The sequence below is a fragment of the Mobula hypostoma genome, chromosome 18 (genome assembly GCF_963921235.1).
Source record: "Mobula hypostoma chromosome 18, sMobHyp1.1, whole genome shotgun sequence".
Taxonomy (NCBI): domain Eukaryota; kingdom Metazoa; phylum Chordata; class Chondrichthyes; order Myliobatiformes; family Myliobatidae; genus Mobula; species Mobula hypostoma.
In genome coordinates, this window is record NC_086114.1 from 42,015,652 (window position 1) to 42,035,274 (window position 19,623).

The following is a 19,623-nucleotide window of genomic DNA, read 5'->3' on the forward strand; positions in this document are numbered from 1 at the left end:
GTACATTTTTGTTATGTACTCTTCACGAAGTAATTTCCTACCTATATTTGTCTCATCAACAAATCTGGCAACCATAGTTGTGGTATTCTGAGTTTATCATCTGTAGGTTGATAAGTCACCAGGTACAGATGAAATGTATTCCTGGCTGTTAAAAGTAGCATGGAAAGAAATTACAGAGTCTCTGAGCCAGTCCTCATCAGAGGATCAAAGCTGGAGAGGGTCAGCAATTTTAAGTTCCAAAGTGTTATTATTAAGGACCTGTCTTGAGCCCGGCACGTAAGTGCAATTATGAAGGAAGAATGGCAGCACCTCCACTTCCTTAGTAGTTTACAGCCTGGTATAGAAACACCAACGCCCCTGAACAAAAAATCCTGCAAAAAGTAGTGGATATGGCCCAGTCCATCACGGGTAAAGTCTTCCAACTATTGAGAACATCTACATGAAATGCTGTTGCAGGAAAGCAGCATCCATCATCAGGGACCCCCACCACCAAGGTTATGCTCCCTTCTTGCTGCTGCCATCAGGAAGAAGGTACAAAGCCTCAGGACTCACACCACCAGATTCAGAAACAGTTATTATCCCTCAACCATCAGGTTCTTGAACCAAAAGGGATAACTTCACTTGCCCCATCACTGAAATGGAGTCTCTCTCAAGGACTCTTCATCTCATGTCCTCAATATTTATTTATTGCTTGCTTGCTTATTTATGTATGTATGCATTTATTTATTTATTTTACTTCTTTTTGTACTTGCACAATTTGATGTCTTCTGCAATCTGGTTGAACATCCTAAGTGGGTGGTCTTTCATTGATTCTGCTATGGTTATATTTCTATAGATTTATTGAAAATGAATATCAGGGCTGTATAGGGTGACATATATATACTTTGATACTAAAATTTAATTTGAGCTTTGAACTTTTTTCATTGTCCAATTGTCCCTGGTCAAATCAGTGATGTAGCAGGATTGGACAATTGCTACTGTTGTAATGCTGGTTACAGATAAAGGAAACAATAAGCCAAGTAATATTAGGTCAGTTAGTTTAACCATAAATGGCTATCACAGCTACACCCATCACAGCAAAGCCCTCTCCACCACTGAGCACATCTACACAAAGCATTACCACAAGAAAGCCGCATCCATCATCCGGGTCCCCCACCATCCAGGGCATGCTCTCTTCTTAATGCTGCCATCAGGGAAAAGGTACAGGAGCCTTAGGGCTCACACCACCAGGTTCAGGAACAGTTATTATCCTTCAACTATGAGATACTTGAAGCAAAGGGGATAACTTCACTTGCCCTATTATTGAAATGTTCCCACAACCTATGAACTCACTTTCAAGGACTCTTCATCTAATGTTCTCAATATTTATTGCTTATTTATTAATTATTATTATTTATTTATTGTTGTACATTCAGAGTTTGTTGTCTTTTGCAAACTGGTTGAATGGTCTAAGTTGATGCAGACTTTCACTGATTATATTATGGTTATTATTCTATGATGGATTTATTGAGCATGCGCACAAAAAACTGAATCTCAGGGTTGTATTTGGTGACACATATGCAATTTGATAATAAATTTACTTTGAACAAGCGATTCAGCAGATACTGGAACTTCAGTGAGACTGACGGGCAAATTACTAAATCTAAGGGACAATATAAATTTTCACGTAAAAAGGCGTAGAGGAAAGCTTGTCAAGAGTGTGCATGATTAACAATTGAATCTTTTTCAGAAGGTAACAATGTTTATGTTGACTGTAGGGATTGTAGCAATATTTTTGAAAGTGCCCTGCTATCCTGCGACTATTGGAAGATAGCATTAGGAGTTTGGGTGGGCAAGCTGTAATATTTTCTCATATTTTCTTACTATACATTTCCAAATTTCCATTCAACATTCATACCAACAAGTGCAGAGAGACACATACGTCATCTGTGTACTGCAGCTCGATACTGAGAGTGGAATACCCTGAGTTCTACAGTGGAAGTGAGATAGACTGAACAGTGTACACTATCTGTACTCTTGTGGAAAACTTGTAGGAGGCAATGTGTGATATTGCAGTGAAGAGGATTCAGACAAGGGTGAAAGTGATGACACTGGGATGGTGGGTGAGTCTGGAACTCAACATTCAAAAGACAGTGGAGACAGAAGCAGTATTTGAGGGCCTTGTGTAGCAGAGTCACAGACCCACCACTGGATTGAGCGATTTGTTTGGGATGCTCTTTACTGACTAGTTGACAAGTTGGACAGAATGGTCTACTTCTGTGTCATAAATAATCTATGATCCATCCCTATCTCCTTGCACTTTAGATACCTCAATGCCAATTGATTCCCAATCATTGTTTATATTTCAATATTTCCTTTGTTTAGAAAAGATGGTCAAGATGGCACCTGCGAACGATTCCTCAGGTGACATCTTTCAGATAGCCAATTGCTTCAATTATTTCTCTTTTTCTATGCCTTCTGCTTGTTCTTTTTGACTTGATTGTGTTTTGGAGACTGTTGGAGCCTGTGCTGTATAGTTTGGAGTTTGGTTGAATGAGCTGGTGCTCTGCTGTCCCCATTGAGGATTGCGGGCATGGGCTGCCTTGTGCAGAAGACCGGAGATAGGGCACGAGTCCATGATCGACTCTATCTCGAAGTGTCAAGGAAGATTGAAGCATTGAGGCAAATATGGAGGAGGTCAGTGGTCACTCTCCATGGAGGTCATGGGTTGATGCAGTTCGGAAGGCCACAGGTCAGTACACGGTGGTCACTCTTTGCAGAAGGACTAAGTCGAGTGGCCTCTCTCCTTGGTTCTGGTGGGAAGGTGTTTCGAAATTCTGATGTGTATGTGATTATTGAACTGTAGTTTATATTGCTCTCGTTCAGTTTTCTGTGTTTTCTTTCTTGTTGCCGATTATCTGGTTGGGTGTCCGGGTGTGCAATGTGTTGGTTTTTGTACGAGGAAGGGGTTGAGATTTGGGAGTCTGATGTTCCTGCTGTTTTTTCTGTGTGGATGATCTGTTCGTTTTTGTGTGTGGGAGAGGGAGTTAGAGTTTGGTGCTGTTTGTGCTGGGTTTTTTTTGCTGGCAGGGGTTGGGGATTTGATGTTGTCACTTTTTTTGTGATTGAGAGGGTTGGAGTTTGGGGTTTTTGATATTTTGGTTGCCTCTTTTGGGTGGGCGAGCTGTTGGGTTTTTTTGTGTGTGAGGAGGTGGGAGGTTTGGGGTTTGTGAGTTTTAAATGTGTTTTAAGAATGTTGGATTTAAACATGTATCAGTGAAAATAAATGAACTGTCTTTTAAACTACTTTGTTAGCTGGAAGTATCTTCTCCTTGGTAGGGAGAGGGGACTCACCCTTTGAATAGTAGATATTGGCAGCTAAACTCACCATGGAGAATAAACAGGGAAGTGAACAAGTCTGAGAAGATTGTGTAATTACAGTATAATCTCTCCTTAGTGAGAGCAGTTATGGCTATTTATATCCAGTGGCACTTAAGGTCATCACCTGAGTTTAGAACTTCACAGTCAGCAAACCCAATGCCAACACAGTACCATCAACTACAACCCTCTGCAGTAGTTAAAAGGCACACGTTTTGTAGATGATTAAGGGGAACTCATTGTATTTGATGGCAATGTACAGTTTGTTTTTTCTCCAGTCAACAAGAAATCATTAATACCTAGTCATGATCAGAGAAAATTTGTTGAAAAATTGGTACCATGTTGTAATTTACTCTAAGACTCATTTCATCAGCTTTGTGCATCAGCCTGCAGTTCAGGAATGCCTCAGTTCCATGGTCTTGCCCTTGTGTTCCTGGTACACTAAAATATTTAGTTCCTTTAATCCTAGAGACCTGGCACTCAACTTCAGTAAGATGAAGGAGCTGACTGGGAATGTCAGGAAGAGTAAGACGAAGGAACACATACCAATCCTCACAGAGGGATCAGAAGTGGAGAGAGTGAGCAGCTTTAACTTCCTGGGTGTCAAGATCTCTGAGGATCTAACCAGGCCCCAACATATTGATGTAGCTAAAGAAGGCAAGACAGTGGCTATACTTTATTAGGAGTTTGAAGAGATTTGGCATGTCAACAAATACACTCAAAAACTTTTATAGTTGTACCGTGGAGAGCATTCTGACAGGCTGCATCACTGTCTGGTATGGAGGGGCTACTGCACAGGATGGAAAGAAACTGCAGAAGGTTGTAAATCTAGTAAGCTCCATCTTGGGCACTAGGCTACACAGTACCCAGGACATCTTTAGGGAGCAGCGTCTCAGAAAGGTAGTGTCCATTATTAAGGACCTCCAGCACCCAGGGCATGCACTTTTCTCACTGTTACCATGATACAGAAGGAGATACAGAAGCCTGAAGGTACACACTCAGCGACTCAGGAACAGCTTCCTCCCCTCTGCCATCCGATTCCTAAATGGACATTGAAGCTTTGGACACTACCTCGTTTATTTAATATACAATATTTCTGTTTTTGCACATTTAAAAAACCTATTCAATATGTGTAATTTATTTAGTTTATTATTATGTTTTATTTTATTTATTATTATTATTATTTCTCTCTCTGCTAGATTATGTATTGCTTTGAACTGCTGCTGCTAAGTTAACAAATTTCATGTTACATGCCGGTGATAATAAACCTGATTCTGACTATATGGCTGAATTTAATTGCACCTCATTACTAGAGGCTGTGATGGAAAATGAATAAAACTGCAGATACTGGAAGAACTCGGTTGGTCAAGCAGTAACTTTTGGACGACATTCTGACTTGGAGCCATTCAGTCATAATCAGAACAGGTAGCTTCAGGCCATTTGCTCCTGAGTCAAGTACACTGTGAGCCTGCAGTTTTCTAATACTGAGCAGAAATGTTAACTGCTGTCTCTTTCTGCAAATGCTGTATGATTGGCTGAGTTCTAGCACTTTACTTACTATTCGAGGTTGTGAATTCAACCACCAAGTCACAGGGGTCTGTTGAACATGCAATCACCAGCTTCCCTCAGGAATTATTAACTCGTTAAGAATGTATGCCCATGGATTTAGCTCTGTGTTTAATGCACAGAGTGGTCAAAATTGAATTCCTGCGCTCATTGCCACGAGCCCAGCCTACGGAATTCCCCTCCCTGAACACTTCTTCTCTTCCCAATCTGAAGCCACTCGCTAAAATAATACTAGCTCTTTGCTCCAAGTTTTACTCATCTGATCTGCTTATTTGGCTTAACAATGGTTACTGCTTTGATAATAAAAACGCTGGGAACAGCCGGTCAGGCAGCAGCCGCAGAAAGAGAAACAATCATCTTATTGACCAGCCGAATTTTCCCAGCAGTTTCTGGCATTGTTTCAGATTTCCAGCATTTGCATCCTTTTATTTTCGGCTTCCTATTTTCGATTACTGACTTGATGATAGCTTTGCTTTGAAATGACTTTTGCAGTAGTTGTTACGTTTTGGGCAGATGTACTTTGTCTTCAAACTTAGAAGTGGTAGGTTGGAAGTGGGGTAGATTCGGCTGTAACGGTTACGGTGGGTGGCTCGACCAATGACAGTTAAGCACTAAATCTCCTGGGAATAACATCTATTTCACTTTTTGCTCGGCTACGTTAACTTTTAAAAATTTTAAGAAATGTCATGTTTTGTTTAAAATCTCCGTAGATAAGTAAACGTGATCCTCCAAAGACCAAAGGTGTTGTTTACTCAGCAAATGATTGATTTTATTTGCCACTTATTTGTCCAATCATGGAAATCCCCCTGATGAAGTCCCGACCCGAAAAGTCGACCGCTAATTCTCCAAAGATGCGACCTGAACTGCTGAGTTCCTCCAGCACGTTTTGTGCTATGATCAAGATTATCAGCTTCTAGTGTAATGTCCCAGGAAGTCACCCAAGTCCCTCTTCAGAGGGACAAGATAATTACCGAACAATTCTAGTGAATGCATGAGGACATTGCCAAAATATGTATTGTTTTGGGAAATTCCATCTTTCAACGAGATTGTGGGGCGAGTGGATGAGGCAACAGATGTCTATCCCTTTAAATTTCTGGCAGTTTGCAGCATGGGGATTGGATAGATTTGCATCCTTGTACAACATCGACCAATGAAACGGCGGCTTGTCTCGGCGCAACCAATGCGCTTTCGTGCTGACCGTGATGGACGTCATGGGAAATCCCCGGTCTCCAACACGCGCTGCAAATAGCAACTGGGACTTTCCGCCGCGAGAGGCCGTGAGAGAGGGGCGAGGGTCGGCACGGGGAGAGAGCGGAGACATACCACTGCACCTGGGACGGAGCGGAGCGGGGACTGAGACCCGACATCCAGGGACCGGAGCGGCGGGTCTGGGGCGAGGGAGAGTTTAAGCGGCGCCCTGGGCGCGGGGCGAGCCGTTGGGTGGCATTCGGTAGGGCCCGAGTGCACGGAGCGGTAGTGGCCGGAGTTTGGAACCGAAGCGCCGCTCTGTCAGGTAGGGAGAGCGCCAGTTCGGAGCATCTAACGCCGGGCCAATATCCAGGTACCTGGTCGTTGGGGGCGGGGGGAGGCAAGACAGCTGGAGTCGGGGCGCTCAGTTTGGTCTGCTCCCATCAGCACGGCCCGACCGGTTGCCATCGAACTGGGGGTGGTTCGCCCCAAGTCCCCGAATGAAGACATGGGCCAGATCTGGTTTACCGGGAGAACGTCCCGTCCCAGATCACGAGCAGAAGCGATTCTGCAGATGCTGGAAACCTTAATAGGAGGGGCGGTCGCGTTCAGTTGTCACGGCCGGTTTGACGGGTAGAGCAGCCCTGGCGGGCCGGGGGTTGAGGAAGTGATGCGGGGAGAGGCTGAGCTCTCGCTACGCTGTGATTCAATCTTTGTAACTGAGCTGACATTGTTATCATGTGTGTACGCTATGGAGCTGGATAACTGCACTCCCCCTCATCACTTGAAAATGAATCCATGGGTTCCGACAGCCCATGGATTCAATTTCAAGGACTCTTTATCTCATATTCTCGATATTTATTGCTCACTTATTCCTTATTATTTGTTTTTCTTTATATCTGTTTGCACACTTTGTTGCGTTTTGCACATTGGTGGTTTGTCTTGTGCTTTTATTTTTTCATTGATTCTATTGTGTTTCTTTGTGTTTACTGTGATTGTCTGCAAGAAATGAATCTCGGGGTGGTGTGTGGTGACATCTATGTATTTTGACAATAAATTTGCCCTGAACTCTAGATCTTGCTCCAACTATTCTTGCTCCAGGATAGGCTTAATCTTAAACACACAAATTTCTCCTTGTAGGTCCTAAAGTATCTCCTTTCTACATCCAGGAACAAACTACTGGGGGAGGTCAGTATGTTGAGTAGCATCAGTGGAGGGAAACGGACAGTTGATGTTTTAGGTGGAGACCTTTCACCTACACTGGAACCTTGACCCAAAACATTGACTATCCATTCTCACCATAACCACCATCACAGATGCTGCCTAACCTGTTGAGTTCCACCAACAGTTTATTTTTTACCTCCAGGTTTCAGCGTCTGCAGATGCTTGCAGCTCTGCAAATTTTGTCATTATTGTGGTGCTCACTGACCATACTGTTTCTTGGTTTGGGAATTTTATTTTTAAAGAAATCTACCCGTTCTAAATCACCACATGTTTGGCCTTGTGTCCACGTGGCTTTATGTGATGGCTAGTATTTTGTTAATGGATTAAGAAAAAGCCTTTACTCTTTTGGGTAATGAAAGTTCATCTTGAGAGTGGCAGGGTGGTATCCAAGCTTCTGCCAACGAAGATGTTTTGAGGATGATAAGTGGTCATATCAGGATCCAGCTTCATGCACACCAAGGGCTGGAATCAGTGGGGCTGAGGAATAACTGTGGGTGTGTGCACTGCTGAGGCAAACACGTGGGGCTTTAATAGTGACAGGAGGTTTACTTTAGAATCATAGTTATAGTGTTGACTGAGTTAGAAGATTCGGTTCCACTGTATGGGGTCAAAGTGAGAACGTGATGAAGCTCGAGCTATTGCCTTCCGCTTTGGAATAGTGTGTTCTTCCCATTAGCATACTGTTTTGAAGAACAGAGGCTTGAAAATTTATTGCCCTGCGTATCGTTGTAGGGAATCACTGATTTTATAAATGCCTTGGATTAGGAAAAAAATGAGTATGTTTTTTCTTTGAGGAGAGAATGGTAGGGGGCAGATGAGTGAAGTAGATTTGTGACTGTGTTGTAGTTAGCAGATCTGGTACTCCAGGAGTGAAAACCTCCGTGTTTGGTCACCAATGTGAAATGGGAATGTTTCTCTGAACTTGTCTGGTGTATATTATCACCCAAAACAGAAGCAACTTCTAAATTAATGTTTGATAGTGCAGTGTAGGGAGACATTTTACTGTTTAACTTGAAGCAAAAAAGAAAATACTGGACAAATTCAGTCAGGCAGTGTTTTTGGAAATAGTCAATGTACTGAAAATGAATTTCTAAAACAGCAAATTTTACTCAGCACAATTTTTAAAAAGTAGTCAGTTCTATGGTTAATGTAAACAGGCATTCTTGTGCTTACTTGATCACAGCACTTTATTACAGGGCTACCTTCATCTTTAAGGATGTGAATCATGAAAAATAACTCCTGATTCGGTGTTGTGTCATTCTCTGATGGTTAAGCTGAGAAGGAACTATCTGTGGGAAATTCCTGGGTCATTTTCCTGAGAAAGGAACAATGATGAAACTATTACTATGAGAATTAGACTCAAAAAAAAAAAGAAGCTGAAACTGGCCAACAGATACCTGTAGTCGGTCAGTCAGTAATACAGTACCAGACACCCACAACATGGGCCTTCCCAGTCATGAGATGTACCCACAATCCTGCTCTGCAAGGGAAGAATCCACATAGCCAACTCAGCCCTCACCAAACAATGGATATTTGTGAAAATGTACTGAACAATACACTTCAAATTACTGATACATTGTGTAAGGTAAAGAGAATATTTGTGCAACTTTGTATTTGGTTATTGTTGATATTACATGGTGAAGGGTTACATTTGGGTCTGTTAATAGTTGTGGCTTTGTTAGTGGCACTGTTTTCAAAGTTCAAAACTAAGTTTCATTATCAAAGTGTGTGTTTGTCCCCATATGCTACCCTGAGATTCAGTTTCTTCCTGGTATCTAATAGATTCAATGAAAACTCAGATGAAGACTGACAAACAATGTGCAAAAGAAGACAAACTGTTGAAATAAAATAAATACATAGCTAATACTGAGAACATGAGTTGTAGAGTTGTTGAAAGTGAGTCTATAAGTTATGGAATTGGTTCAGAGTTGAGGTGGGTGGAGTTATCTATGCTGGTTCAGGAGCCTGATGGTTATTGGGTAATAATTGTTCCTGCACCCGGTGGTGTGGGACCTAAAGCTCCTGTATCTCCTTCCCAGGAGCTTCCCAGTTTCCTACTTCAGAGAATGGAGCTCAGAAATCCAGGCTGACATTGCTGCAGTGTCGACAAGCGCAGAAGTGCTGGAGGTAGCTTTTGGATGAGGTGTTAAACGCTGTACCTTCTTGCAGGTGCACGTGACATGCTGACACTAATGTTGAAGGAGAGGGGGATGATCTTTCTGGTGCCCTGGCCAATATTTATCACTCAATATCAATAGAACACAGATGATTTGAACATTATCACACTATAGTTAATAGGAGGTTGCTTGACCATTAGATTTCCAACTTGCCCCACAGACTACTTAGAACATTGAACAGTATACCAAGGTACAAACTGAACTGATTTTGGATAGAAAATAGACTTGGTAGAAGGAGGCGGAGGGTGGTAATGGTAGATTGTTATTCAGATTGGACTCCTGTGACCAGTGATGTGCCACAGGAATCAGTGCAGGGTCCATTATTGTTTGTCACCTATGTTTATGAATTGCATGGTAATGGTGATTATTAAGTTTACAGATGGAACCAAAATTGGTGATGTAGTAGACAGTGAAGAAAGTAATCAAGATTACAACAGGAACTGGGGAAGCTGGAGAGGAAGTATTGTATTTTGACGTTAAACTAGGGTCTACTCACACAGTAGGGCCCTGGTGAGTGTGGTACAACAGAGAGACCTACAGGTTAAGGTACATAGTTCCCTGAAAGTGACCCAGATAGACTGGGTGGTGAAGGTGGTCAGTGTACTTGCCTTCATTTATCAGGACACTGAGTACTGCAGTTGGGATGTCATGGTACATTTGTACAGGTCATTGGTGAGATAATACTTGGAATATCGTGCTCAGTTACAGTCAGCCAGCTATAGGAAGGTTATCATTAAACTGAAAAGGGTGCAGAGAAGATTCTAGGGATGTTGGCTGGGCTGGAGTTCTTGACTCCTCAGGAGAGGCTGGATTGGCTGAGACCTTGGGGTGTTGGATCCTGAAAGATGTCCTTGTGGAGGTGCATAAAATAGAGGGCCTAGATAAGATGGATGAGTTGAGGAGTCTAAAACTAGAGGGCATAAAGTGTAAATCAAGAGGGGAAAGATTTAATAGGGACCTGAGGGGTAACTTAATCCCACAAAAGATGATGAGTGTATGGAATATGGTCCTAGATGAAATGGTAGAGGTGGGTGCAATCACAACATTTTAAAAAAACATTTGGACAACTACATGGAGAGAAAGGCTTTGCAGAGGTGTGCACAAAACACAGGTAAGTGGGATTAGCTCAGGTAGGTAACTTGGTCAGCGTAGATGATTTGGGCTGAAGGGCCTGTTTCTGTGCTGTATAACACTGATTCTGCAGCATGGAAACAGGCTTTGTGGCCTAGCATGTCTGTGCTGGTCACGATGGCAGACTACACTAATCTCTTCTGCCTGCTTGAGGACTGTATCCCCCTAAGTTTCTCCTGAATTATTTTGAGCGTCTGACTGCCAGTTCCTGGTAACGGGCAATTGCAGCATGCACCACTTGGCAATCTTCAAACCTGCTGAAGTCCCAGCTGGTTGACTCCTGGTGACTGATCAGGCAAGCCAACATGTGACTGCTCCTTCTCTTCCTTTGGCATCACACCCTTCCCCCCCCCTCACTTCCCATTGCTTTATGGGTATTTAGCCTGGGAATTCTGGGTGACAGAATTTCTCTTTGTCCTTTATTGGCATGAGGGGTTGTCTGATGTCTGTCCCACTAACCTGGCTTCAATTCCCTCCCCACCGTCAACCCTGAGGAGGCCCTGGCTGAGCTGGATGTTCTGTATATGGCCAGGTCTCATTCAGTTGGAGATCTCCTGCCACTGGAGGATCCAGCTGCATTTGAACATCCTTACAGCTTAATTTCTAAATGGTGTCAGGATGGACTAACCCTCTTGGAAAGCAAGAGGTCAGAAAGTGGCCATCTTGGCGATCAGCCAGGCTTGCTGTCCACCTGGCCACCAGTTGCCAAATTTGTTGGAATCAAGTCTATCATTTTGATTGCTTTGTAGCTTAATTGAGCAATACCACCAGAAACAGGCCCTTCAGCCTATAATTTGCATGCTGACTCTCCAGTACCCATCTATCCCAGTCCAATTTACCATTTTTGCTGTGCTTTTTTTGCACCCCAATGATTAAAGTGCTCATCTAGATAATTAAATGTTGTGAGTGTACCTGCCTTCACCAGTTTATCAAATGCTGGGTTTCAGATTGGAACCAATCATCAGTGAAAAGGCTTTCTCAGATCCGCTCAAACTCTTGTACTTCCCACCTTAAACCCACACCCTTTGGTTTCAGATATCTTTATAATGCAGAAAGCTTTCTCACTATCCATCCTATCCAGGCCCCTCAAAGCTCTTTTTTTTTAAGTCTCTTATCAGGATCCCCATCCCTCCACTCCAAGGGAAACAAACCCAACCTATAAGGTTTCTCCTCCATCCCAGACATTAACCTCCTAAGTAGTCTACAGTGCAATCAAAACCTGATTATGTGCTAGAGTTGTACCTCAATGTGCATATACACTATTGTGAAATGATCTGTATAAATGGCATACAAGACAATTTTTCACTATCTCATACATGTGACAATGATGAACCAGTGTTCTATACAACAGCTGTAGCATTTTATGAAGTTGAACGATGACCTCATTCTTATAGTTCTTCTTGAAGTTCTTGTAGTCTGTGCCCCAGCTAATAAGGCCACCAGCTTGTCTGTCTGTTCTACCAGCTTTGGGGATTTATGGACTTGTTAAACATGGGCCCTCCGTTCCTCTTACTCTTTCGGACCCTGCCATTCTTGGTGTATGCCCTATTTATGCAGAGATTCAGTATTTTCAATTTAATCTCCCAAAGTGTACAACCTCGGTTTCTAAAGATTAAATTCAAATTGCCTTGGATCCCATGGGCTCTAACTTTTTGGGCCAGTCTCACACGCATGAAATAGAATGAGCCTTCTTGAAGTCCACATCAATTGTAGTGCCCTTATCAAGCAATACTTCAAGCAATAACTCAGTCAAATTGGTCAGAGAGTATCTCCCAATGTAGATAAATGCTTATGAATAAGATTGATTTGAAAATTAGAAAAAAAACTTGGAACAACATGTGTAATTAAAAAAAAACAACTGATAACAAAGCTCTGCACACAAAATGCTGGAGGAACTCAGCAGGCCAGGAAACATCTATGGAAAAGAGTGAACAGTCAATGTTACGGCCAAGACCCTTCTTCAGACATGCAGAGCTCCTCCAGCATTTTGTATGTGTTGCTTTGGATTTCCAGTATCTGCAGACTTACTTGTGTTTATGATCATAAAGCTCTCTCTGAGTAGGAGTTACTAATGTTGCTTTATGCATGTGAGAATTATGTGGTTAATTACTGGAATCAGTATCTTGAATATAAGCAAATTGGGGAGCAATGGGTGTAAGGTGTCTGAGGTAGAGATGTAACCTAGGTTAGAAGTGATGAAAGATAAACACAAAGTGTTTAGAGTTTATGATTCATACAATTAGTCCTTGAAGTTCTAATGGAAGAAGTTTAATAATAGCTAATGGGAGGTGTTAATATCAGAATTTTTTTTAAAGCCTAGAAGTTGCCAAAAATAGTAAACCTGAGGAGTTCATAAGTTAATTAAAAATAAGCAAGTGGATGACAAAATGTTGGAAAAAATACTAAAATGGCCAAGAAATGAAAATGTAAGAGTTGATTTTAAACAGTAGCAAAGGCAGCAATGACTGCAATATGAAATAAGGAAATAATAGTCAAATCTTTATTATCTTTGTTTTCACTTGCTGGCAGTAAAACCTGCACCAGGCATAATGGGAACTGAAGTGCAAAGGAGTGAAGAACATTCAAATTAATATGGGTTAAGAAGATTTTAGGAATTGCAGTAACAAGATAATCCCAGGGCTTTAAAACAGGAATCAGTAGATATGATAGATGTAATGGTTTTAACTTTTTAATGTTCCATAGATTCTTAAAAAACCATCAGTTGTATGGTTGCCAATTTAACTTTGCTCCTTGAGAAAGGAAGTTCTAAGGGAATGTGAAAATTGCATGCTGTGATATCAGTAATGAGGGAAATTCCTTGTTAAAGATAAAACAGCTTTAAATATCACACCTGTCAATTGTAATTGCAGTTTAGGAAAAAGGAATCTTGAAGATCTACATTTTGAGGATGTAACTAGCAGGTCCAGGTGAGAGCATGTGCTTTGAGTTTACAGAAATTATTTGAACTAATGTGCAAGATTAGGACTCGCGGCTTTGTGGTTAATATTAGCATGAATTCATTATCAAGTAGAAAAGGCAGAAGGAACAAGTGGATATCTTCTTTAGGGTGGATTGCCACAGGGATCAGTGTTGTGACCTCAACCATTGATGGCTTTGATGAGTACAGTGATCTTTCTACAATGCCAAGCAAAATGGAGAAATAAACTCTGAGGAGGACGCATGGAATTTGCTTCGGCGCAAATGGAGTATGAAGTGGGCAAGTGTTCTTTCTGCTGGTGTTTCTCTTGTGTAGAGGGCACGGGCTAAAATCACCAGTGGAATGCTCAGAGGGGATTTGAGTACTGGGGTCGGAGACTTGCTGTATTGGGGTGGTGGGTGATAATATTTAAGAGTTAAATCAGTTTAAACTTTTGATGCCATGGGAATTGTGTAATGAGAGTTGATTGTGAACATAGATCTGGTACAGGTGTTTAACAATGGTCTTAGTGAGTGGTGTATCTTAGTCAGAGAAATCTTGCCAGGGTAGATGTTGCATTGTTTAGAGGCAGGATAGGGATTCCTCTTGATGTTGGAAGCTTCAACTTCTAGTCAACAGTGTATACGAAGATCACAGGTCATTTATATTAACAAGGAAATAACTTTGGGAAGCACTGAGTGTTTGGCCCCTCCCCACATACACTGAAACAGCAGCAGGTTGGAGAGGATTTGGAACAGCAAACCAGAGACAAATAATTGCTTTCCTCACACTGCTGGACCCCCATGTTCCAGAGAGGAAATTATAAAGAGAGAGGTCTCTCTGTCTCTCTCTGTCTCTCTGTGATGGGGCCTGGAAGGTCTGCCCTCCTGCTATCACCTCTTCATCCCAGAGTTGTCCTGAGTGCAAGCTGTCAGTAAGATCATCTGGGCCATTTTGGGTAATGGAGCCAGAGGTGAGGAGAGAAAGTTTGAGAAGGGAAGTACAGAGATTGGAGCCTTGGCATAAGAGGCTAGTTTTGGTATCTCTCAAATTTCATTGTGCCTCCTAAGCTCATTTGTCCAAGTTACTAGCATGTATCAGAGAAAGCAAGGTTTATGGCAGTGAGTTCACACAAACTGCACTGCACACAGCCCCCTCAGCACTAAAACTCTCTCTGACTGTCAGCCAACTTTCTCTCACTAAGTGACCTTGCAATTTGTCACTTTGTTTTGAATCCCATGAACTCTTGTTTTCTTGATCAATCCACTTTTTGGGTCTTTGAAATCTATGTCCATTACATAAACCTAAGATGCAAATGATGAATCTGGAAGCATCCAGTGCATCAGGAGAGGGAGAGATGGGTCAGGGGTTCAGGTGACCTCTCCTTAAATTCATCTCTGATTGTGAACGTGGTCCACTGCCCTGAAATGTTAACTCTTTCCATCTTCACAGGTACTGTCCGATTGGCTGAATGTTTTCGGCATTTCCTATTCTTATTTCTGATTTCCAACACCTGCGTGTTTTTGTTTTACATCCCATATCAGACATCACTGACACCTCAAAAAAAAACAATTTTGCTTTAGTCAGATAAATCTATGATGTCTGCCCTAATTGGTGCCTCTTTAACGGGTATTTTATCCTGTCCCTAAAAACATTACAATCATTTGGCTGGGGAATGTTGTACTGCTTAAATAACAACAGCACATCAAGAGACAGTCAGAGCTGAAAGAGCATGGGTTCTCTCTGATGGTGGGCTGAGAAATTTTGAAATGGATTATGGTAGTGTGGGCATTTAAAAACTGAGGAAGTACCTGTAAGCTTGGGCCACAGATCAATTTCAGTAAATGGTTGGATGAAATGAACAGTGTGAATTATGTTACAAGCATCAGAGCTTTGAATGACCTTGTGTACAAGGTACCATTTGGAGATGAGTGAGATGAAAAGGAATCGGAGAGGGTTTCAGCTGCAGGTGAGCTTTGCGGATGTAGCAGTCCGCTACTCAAGTGGGATGAAGCAATTAAGTTGACTGTGGTTTGAAGCACGTGGATTGTATGTAAGACATTACAGCCTGTCAGAGCTGGAGCTGATGGCATTTGTGGCAGGAAGGGAACTGTCTACTTCGTGGCAATGTCTTCAACACGGATCCTGTGTTAGGTGAAAAATGCAACGTTAGAAATGATGGCTGGATTGAGTGAGGAAGAGCTGAGTTTTTTTGGTTTATGTTGATGAAACTGCATCCATATTTTTGGATAACATCTCCAAAGGCACCATGTGAATGTGAAAGGAATTGGAATTGTCAAATCCTCGGAGAACAAGAGAGCTAAAAGCACAGGGAAAGGAGCGATGGACCGAATTATGTGATCCAGGATTAGGTTTAACATCACTGGTATATGTCCTGAAATTTGTTGATAATGCGGCAGCAGTATATTGCAATACACGATTAAAACTAAATTACAATAAGTATAAGTATAAGTGCTAAAAGGTCTATTGTGAGGACTGGAAAAGAGCAAGAGGAGAGGGAGGGAAAGAACACATCGATGGGACAAGATGTCAACCTTGTCCCAATCAAGTTGGATGACCTACATGACTTTATCAGATTTTTCTTCAGTGTGGAAGTGGGGGGGCCTGATTTGAGTAAAGAATCTGAGTAGCTGGGGGATGAGGCATGAAATTAGGGATGGTGTTATGTTCAAGAATCTGAAATAGAGAGAGGAAATGGTTTGCAGGGGTAGATGGATTGGGCTGGCCTTCAGAGGAATGATGACAAGGGCTCCAGAAGCAGGGACAAGTGCAGTGGTGCAGCTGGTAGAGCTGCTGCCTCCCAGCCCCAGATTGTCAGGTTCAGTCCTGACCTCCGGTGCTGTCTGTGTGGAATTTGGGCAATCTTACTGATTGGTGTCCTCCCATGTGCGGGTTGGCAAGTTAAGTGGCAACTGTGTTTTCACCAAGAGGTAGGTGAATGGTAGAATCTATGGGGGAGTTGTGGTTGAGAACATGGGAAGAATATGGTTTTCTTTTAAAAAAAAAGGGATTAATTGTAGGGATTAATGAAAATAGGTCAGTATAGACACAGTGGGCTGAATGGCTGTGTCTCTGACTGTGAGAATTGTTAACAATACTAGTTACCGTGGGAACCAGAGTTGGGTTTTTATCTCTCACTTTTGTATTTTGATGAAATCTCCTGACTGAGCTTCTCTCCACTCCTCAGCCGGACCTGCTGAGCATTTCCAATTTGATTTCTTCATTTGTACATTTGACTGTTTCAGACCTGCTGTCAGCTGATCACACAATCACCTCCCAAAATTAATTCCTTTTTCTTCATTCTTTCTCCCCCACCTGCAAGCCTCTGATCATATTTTCTATGATTAAAGAGGGATTGTCCTTAATTACAAAGCCACCCCTTCCTGTGTGTAATTTTCTCCACGGACAAACCCCTGTGTTCATTTACCCTTTGTTCTCTTTCCCACTGTTTTCATCTTTTACTTCAGCCTTTCTATCCTTTGCCCACCCTGCTAACAGTAAGCTGTCCTCAACCCCCCAACATCAACTAACAGCTTTGCCCACTGTCAGCCATGACTGTCTACTCTTCCCTACCCCTCAACCTCACCCCCAGCAGTGGATTTCCCACCCACCCCCCGGTTGATCTGCCTACATCAGCATCTGTGACGAAACCAGCCGTGTGTTTGAAGCCAATAATCTGATTAATCCACCGCCCACGCAAGTGAAAACAGTTTTGAAATGGGAAATTTCTGAAGTTCTGTTATTTTGAACCCCAAGTTGTTCCAGGAAAAGTGCTGACGCCAAATATCCCATCTGACGCCAGCATTAGATAATTTTTGCAGCCTGCCTGTGCGTGGATTGAAAGTGCTGTTATGATGGAAGGCGTTCTGGGTTTAGTAACCTCAGTGTTAATGGGAAAGGGGAAAACATTTTTTTTTGTGGTGAGTGTAGTTTATCACTGACTCTTCCTGTAGGAGTGAGCTGGTTGTGCACTGAAAACAGCTCCTAAGTGAAGTTCCTAGGTGAAGCCCAGACCTGTATCTTTGGTCCTGTGTCTTTTCTCCTGTTCCCTTGGGCACTGTTAGAAGGGCTATCTCAGATCTGAATGCTGGTTAAAACTATGCCTGTTCTCCAAGAATGCAGGCTCTTACATTCCTTAGTAAGCACAGTCTCCTCTTAAAGTTTTCTGCTACACTTTTTTCACTCAGTCCTATCAACATCCCTCCATTGTCCTCCATCCTCCACACAGCCCCTGGACTTCCAGGTCTGACAACCCAACCTCTGAACTTGATGATTACCTCATTTCCACTTATTTCTTTTTCTTTTTCTCTTGCCTCTCAATGTGTCTCTTTCCTCACGCATTCTGAATGTCACTGTCAGAACTTCAGGGTTGCATGCGGCGTTGTGTAACTTCAGCTCCAGTTTGTGACGAGGGTAGAAATTTTCTGCCTATTAAGAGTGGAGGTCAAGGTGTCTTGTTGCTGACTTTGGGGAGTGTGGTTTCACAGTTCGGGTCATCTGGGAGGGTTTGGAAGGATTCTTACTGGGACTAGAGTCTCATTGCTGGAGTACTTGAAATAAGTACAAGGTCCTTCAAAATAGGCTGATCCAGAAGATTAAGGTGCATGGGACTTGGTGGGCTGTATTCAAAATTGGCTTGCCTATAGTGTCAGTGTGTGGTGGAAGGGTGTTGTCCTTAGTGACCAATGATCCACTGGGACCGGGACTACTTATGATTATATGTTAATGATTTGTACAAAGATACATCGGGGCTGGTTTGTAAATTTGCATATGACAAAAATTATTGGAGCTGCAGTGAAGGATTGTCAAAGGATTCAACAGGACTTGGGTCCGTTGCAGATATAGACATAGAAAGAGCAGATGGGGCTTAATCCGAGCAAGTGTGAGGCGGAAAGTCAGAGGCGTGATGGGCTGAAGAGCCTTTTCCTGAGCTGCAGTGTTCTGTGTTCTAATTGCCTAACCCTAACCCTAACCCTAACGCGTGGGCATAGACAAAGGGGAAGACATTTATTCCTGGAGTATGTCAGCAGTTTGGAATTTTACTCTGGGAATAAAAGAAAGGGAAGATTCATGCAGAGACCAGTTCTTGATCATTTTCAGAGATCAAGGCTTCAGCAAGGAGAGGCATAGGCTGTAGGTAGTTTTTTTGTTACTTATTCTTTCTTTATTGCACATTGAGAGCAGTGGGGTTGCCAGGCAGGTTAGTTGAATGCTCCTCTTGCGAGATGTGGAAAGGCAGGGAGACCTCCAGTGTCCCTGGTGACTACACCTGTGAGAAGTGCATCCAGCCCTATCTTCCAACAGACCACGTTAAGGAATTGGAGCTGGAACTAGATGAACTCCGCATCATTTGGAAGGCTGAGGGATTGATGGACAGGACACACAGGGAGATAGTTACATCCAAGGTGCAGGACACAGGCAACTGGAAGACCATCAGGAGGGAGAAAGGGACTAGGCGGCCTGTGCAGAGTACCCCATGGCTGTTCCCCTCAACAACAGGTATACTGCTGTGGATACTGTTGAGGGATATGACCTAGCAGAGGAACGCCACAGGTATCAGGTCTCTGGCATTGAGTCTGGTTCTGTGGCTCAGAAGAGAAGGAAGGAGAAGTGATCTGTGGTGATAGGGGATTTGTTTAGGGGAACAGAAAGGAGAGACGGAGGATAAAAATGAGGTTCCTGGATGGTATGTTGTCTCCTGGGTGCCAGGATCAAGGACACCTCAGATAGAGTCCACAGCATTCTTAAGTTGGGGGGGTGGTGGGGTGAGCAGCCAGAGGTCTTGGTCCACGTCTGTACCCGTGACATGGATAGGATGGGTGACAATGTCCTGCAAAGTGACTTCAAGGAGTTAGCTGTTGAGTTAAAGGACAGGACCTCCTGTGTTGTGATCTCAGGATTGCGAGGAACATGGGTGTGATAGCTGATGATTTTAACTTTCCATGTATTGACTGGGACTCCTATACTCTAAAAGGGTTGGATGGGAAAGAATTTGTCAAATGTGTTCAGGAAGGCTTCCTTAATCAGTGCAGAGAACTAGAG

General features: G+C 42.8%; 1 protein-coding gene across 1 annotated transcript in view; it reads left to right on the plus strand.

The window, feature by feature from the left end:
* The first annotated feature begins 6,187 nt into the window (after window positions 1-6,187).
* Window positions 6,188-19,623, plus strand: part of nfkb2 (nuclear factor of kappa light polypeptide gene enhancer in B-cells 2 (p49/p100)) — a 75,691-nt gene continuing 62,255 nt past the window's right edge. Inside the window, exon 1 of the mRNA XM_063070800.1 lies at window positions 6,188-6,436. The gene's annotated coding sequence lies outside the window, so the exon portion shown is untranslated. The remainder of the gene's footprint in view (window positions 6,437-19,623) is intronic.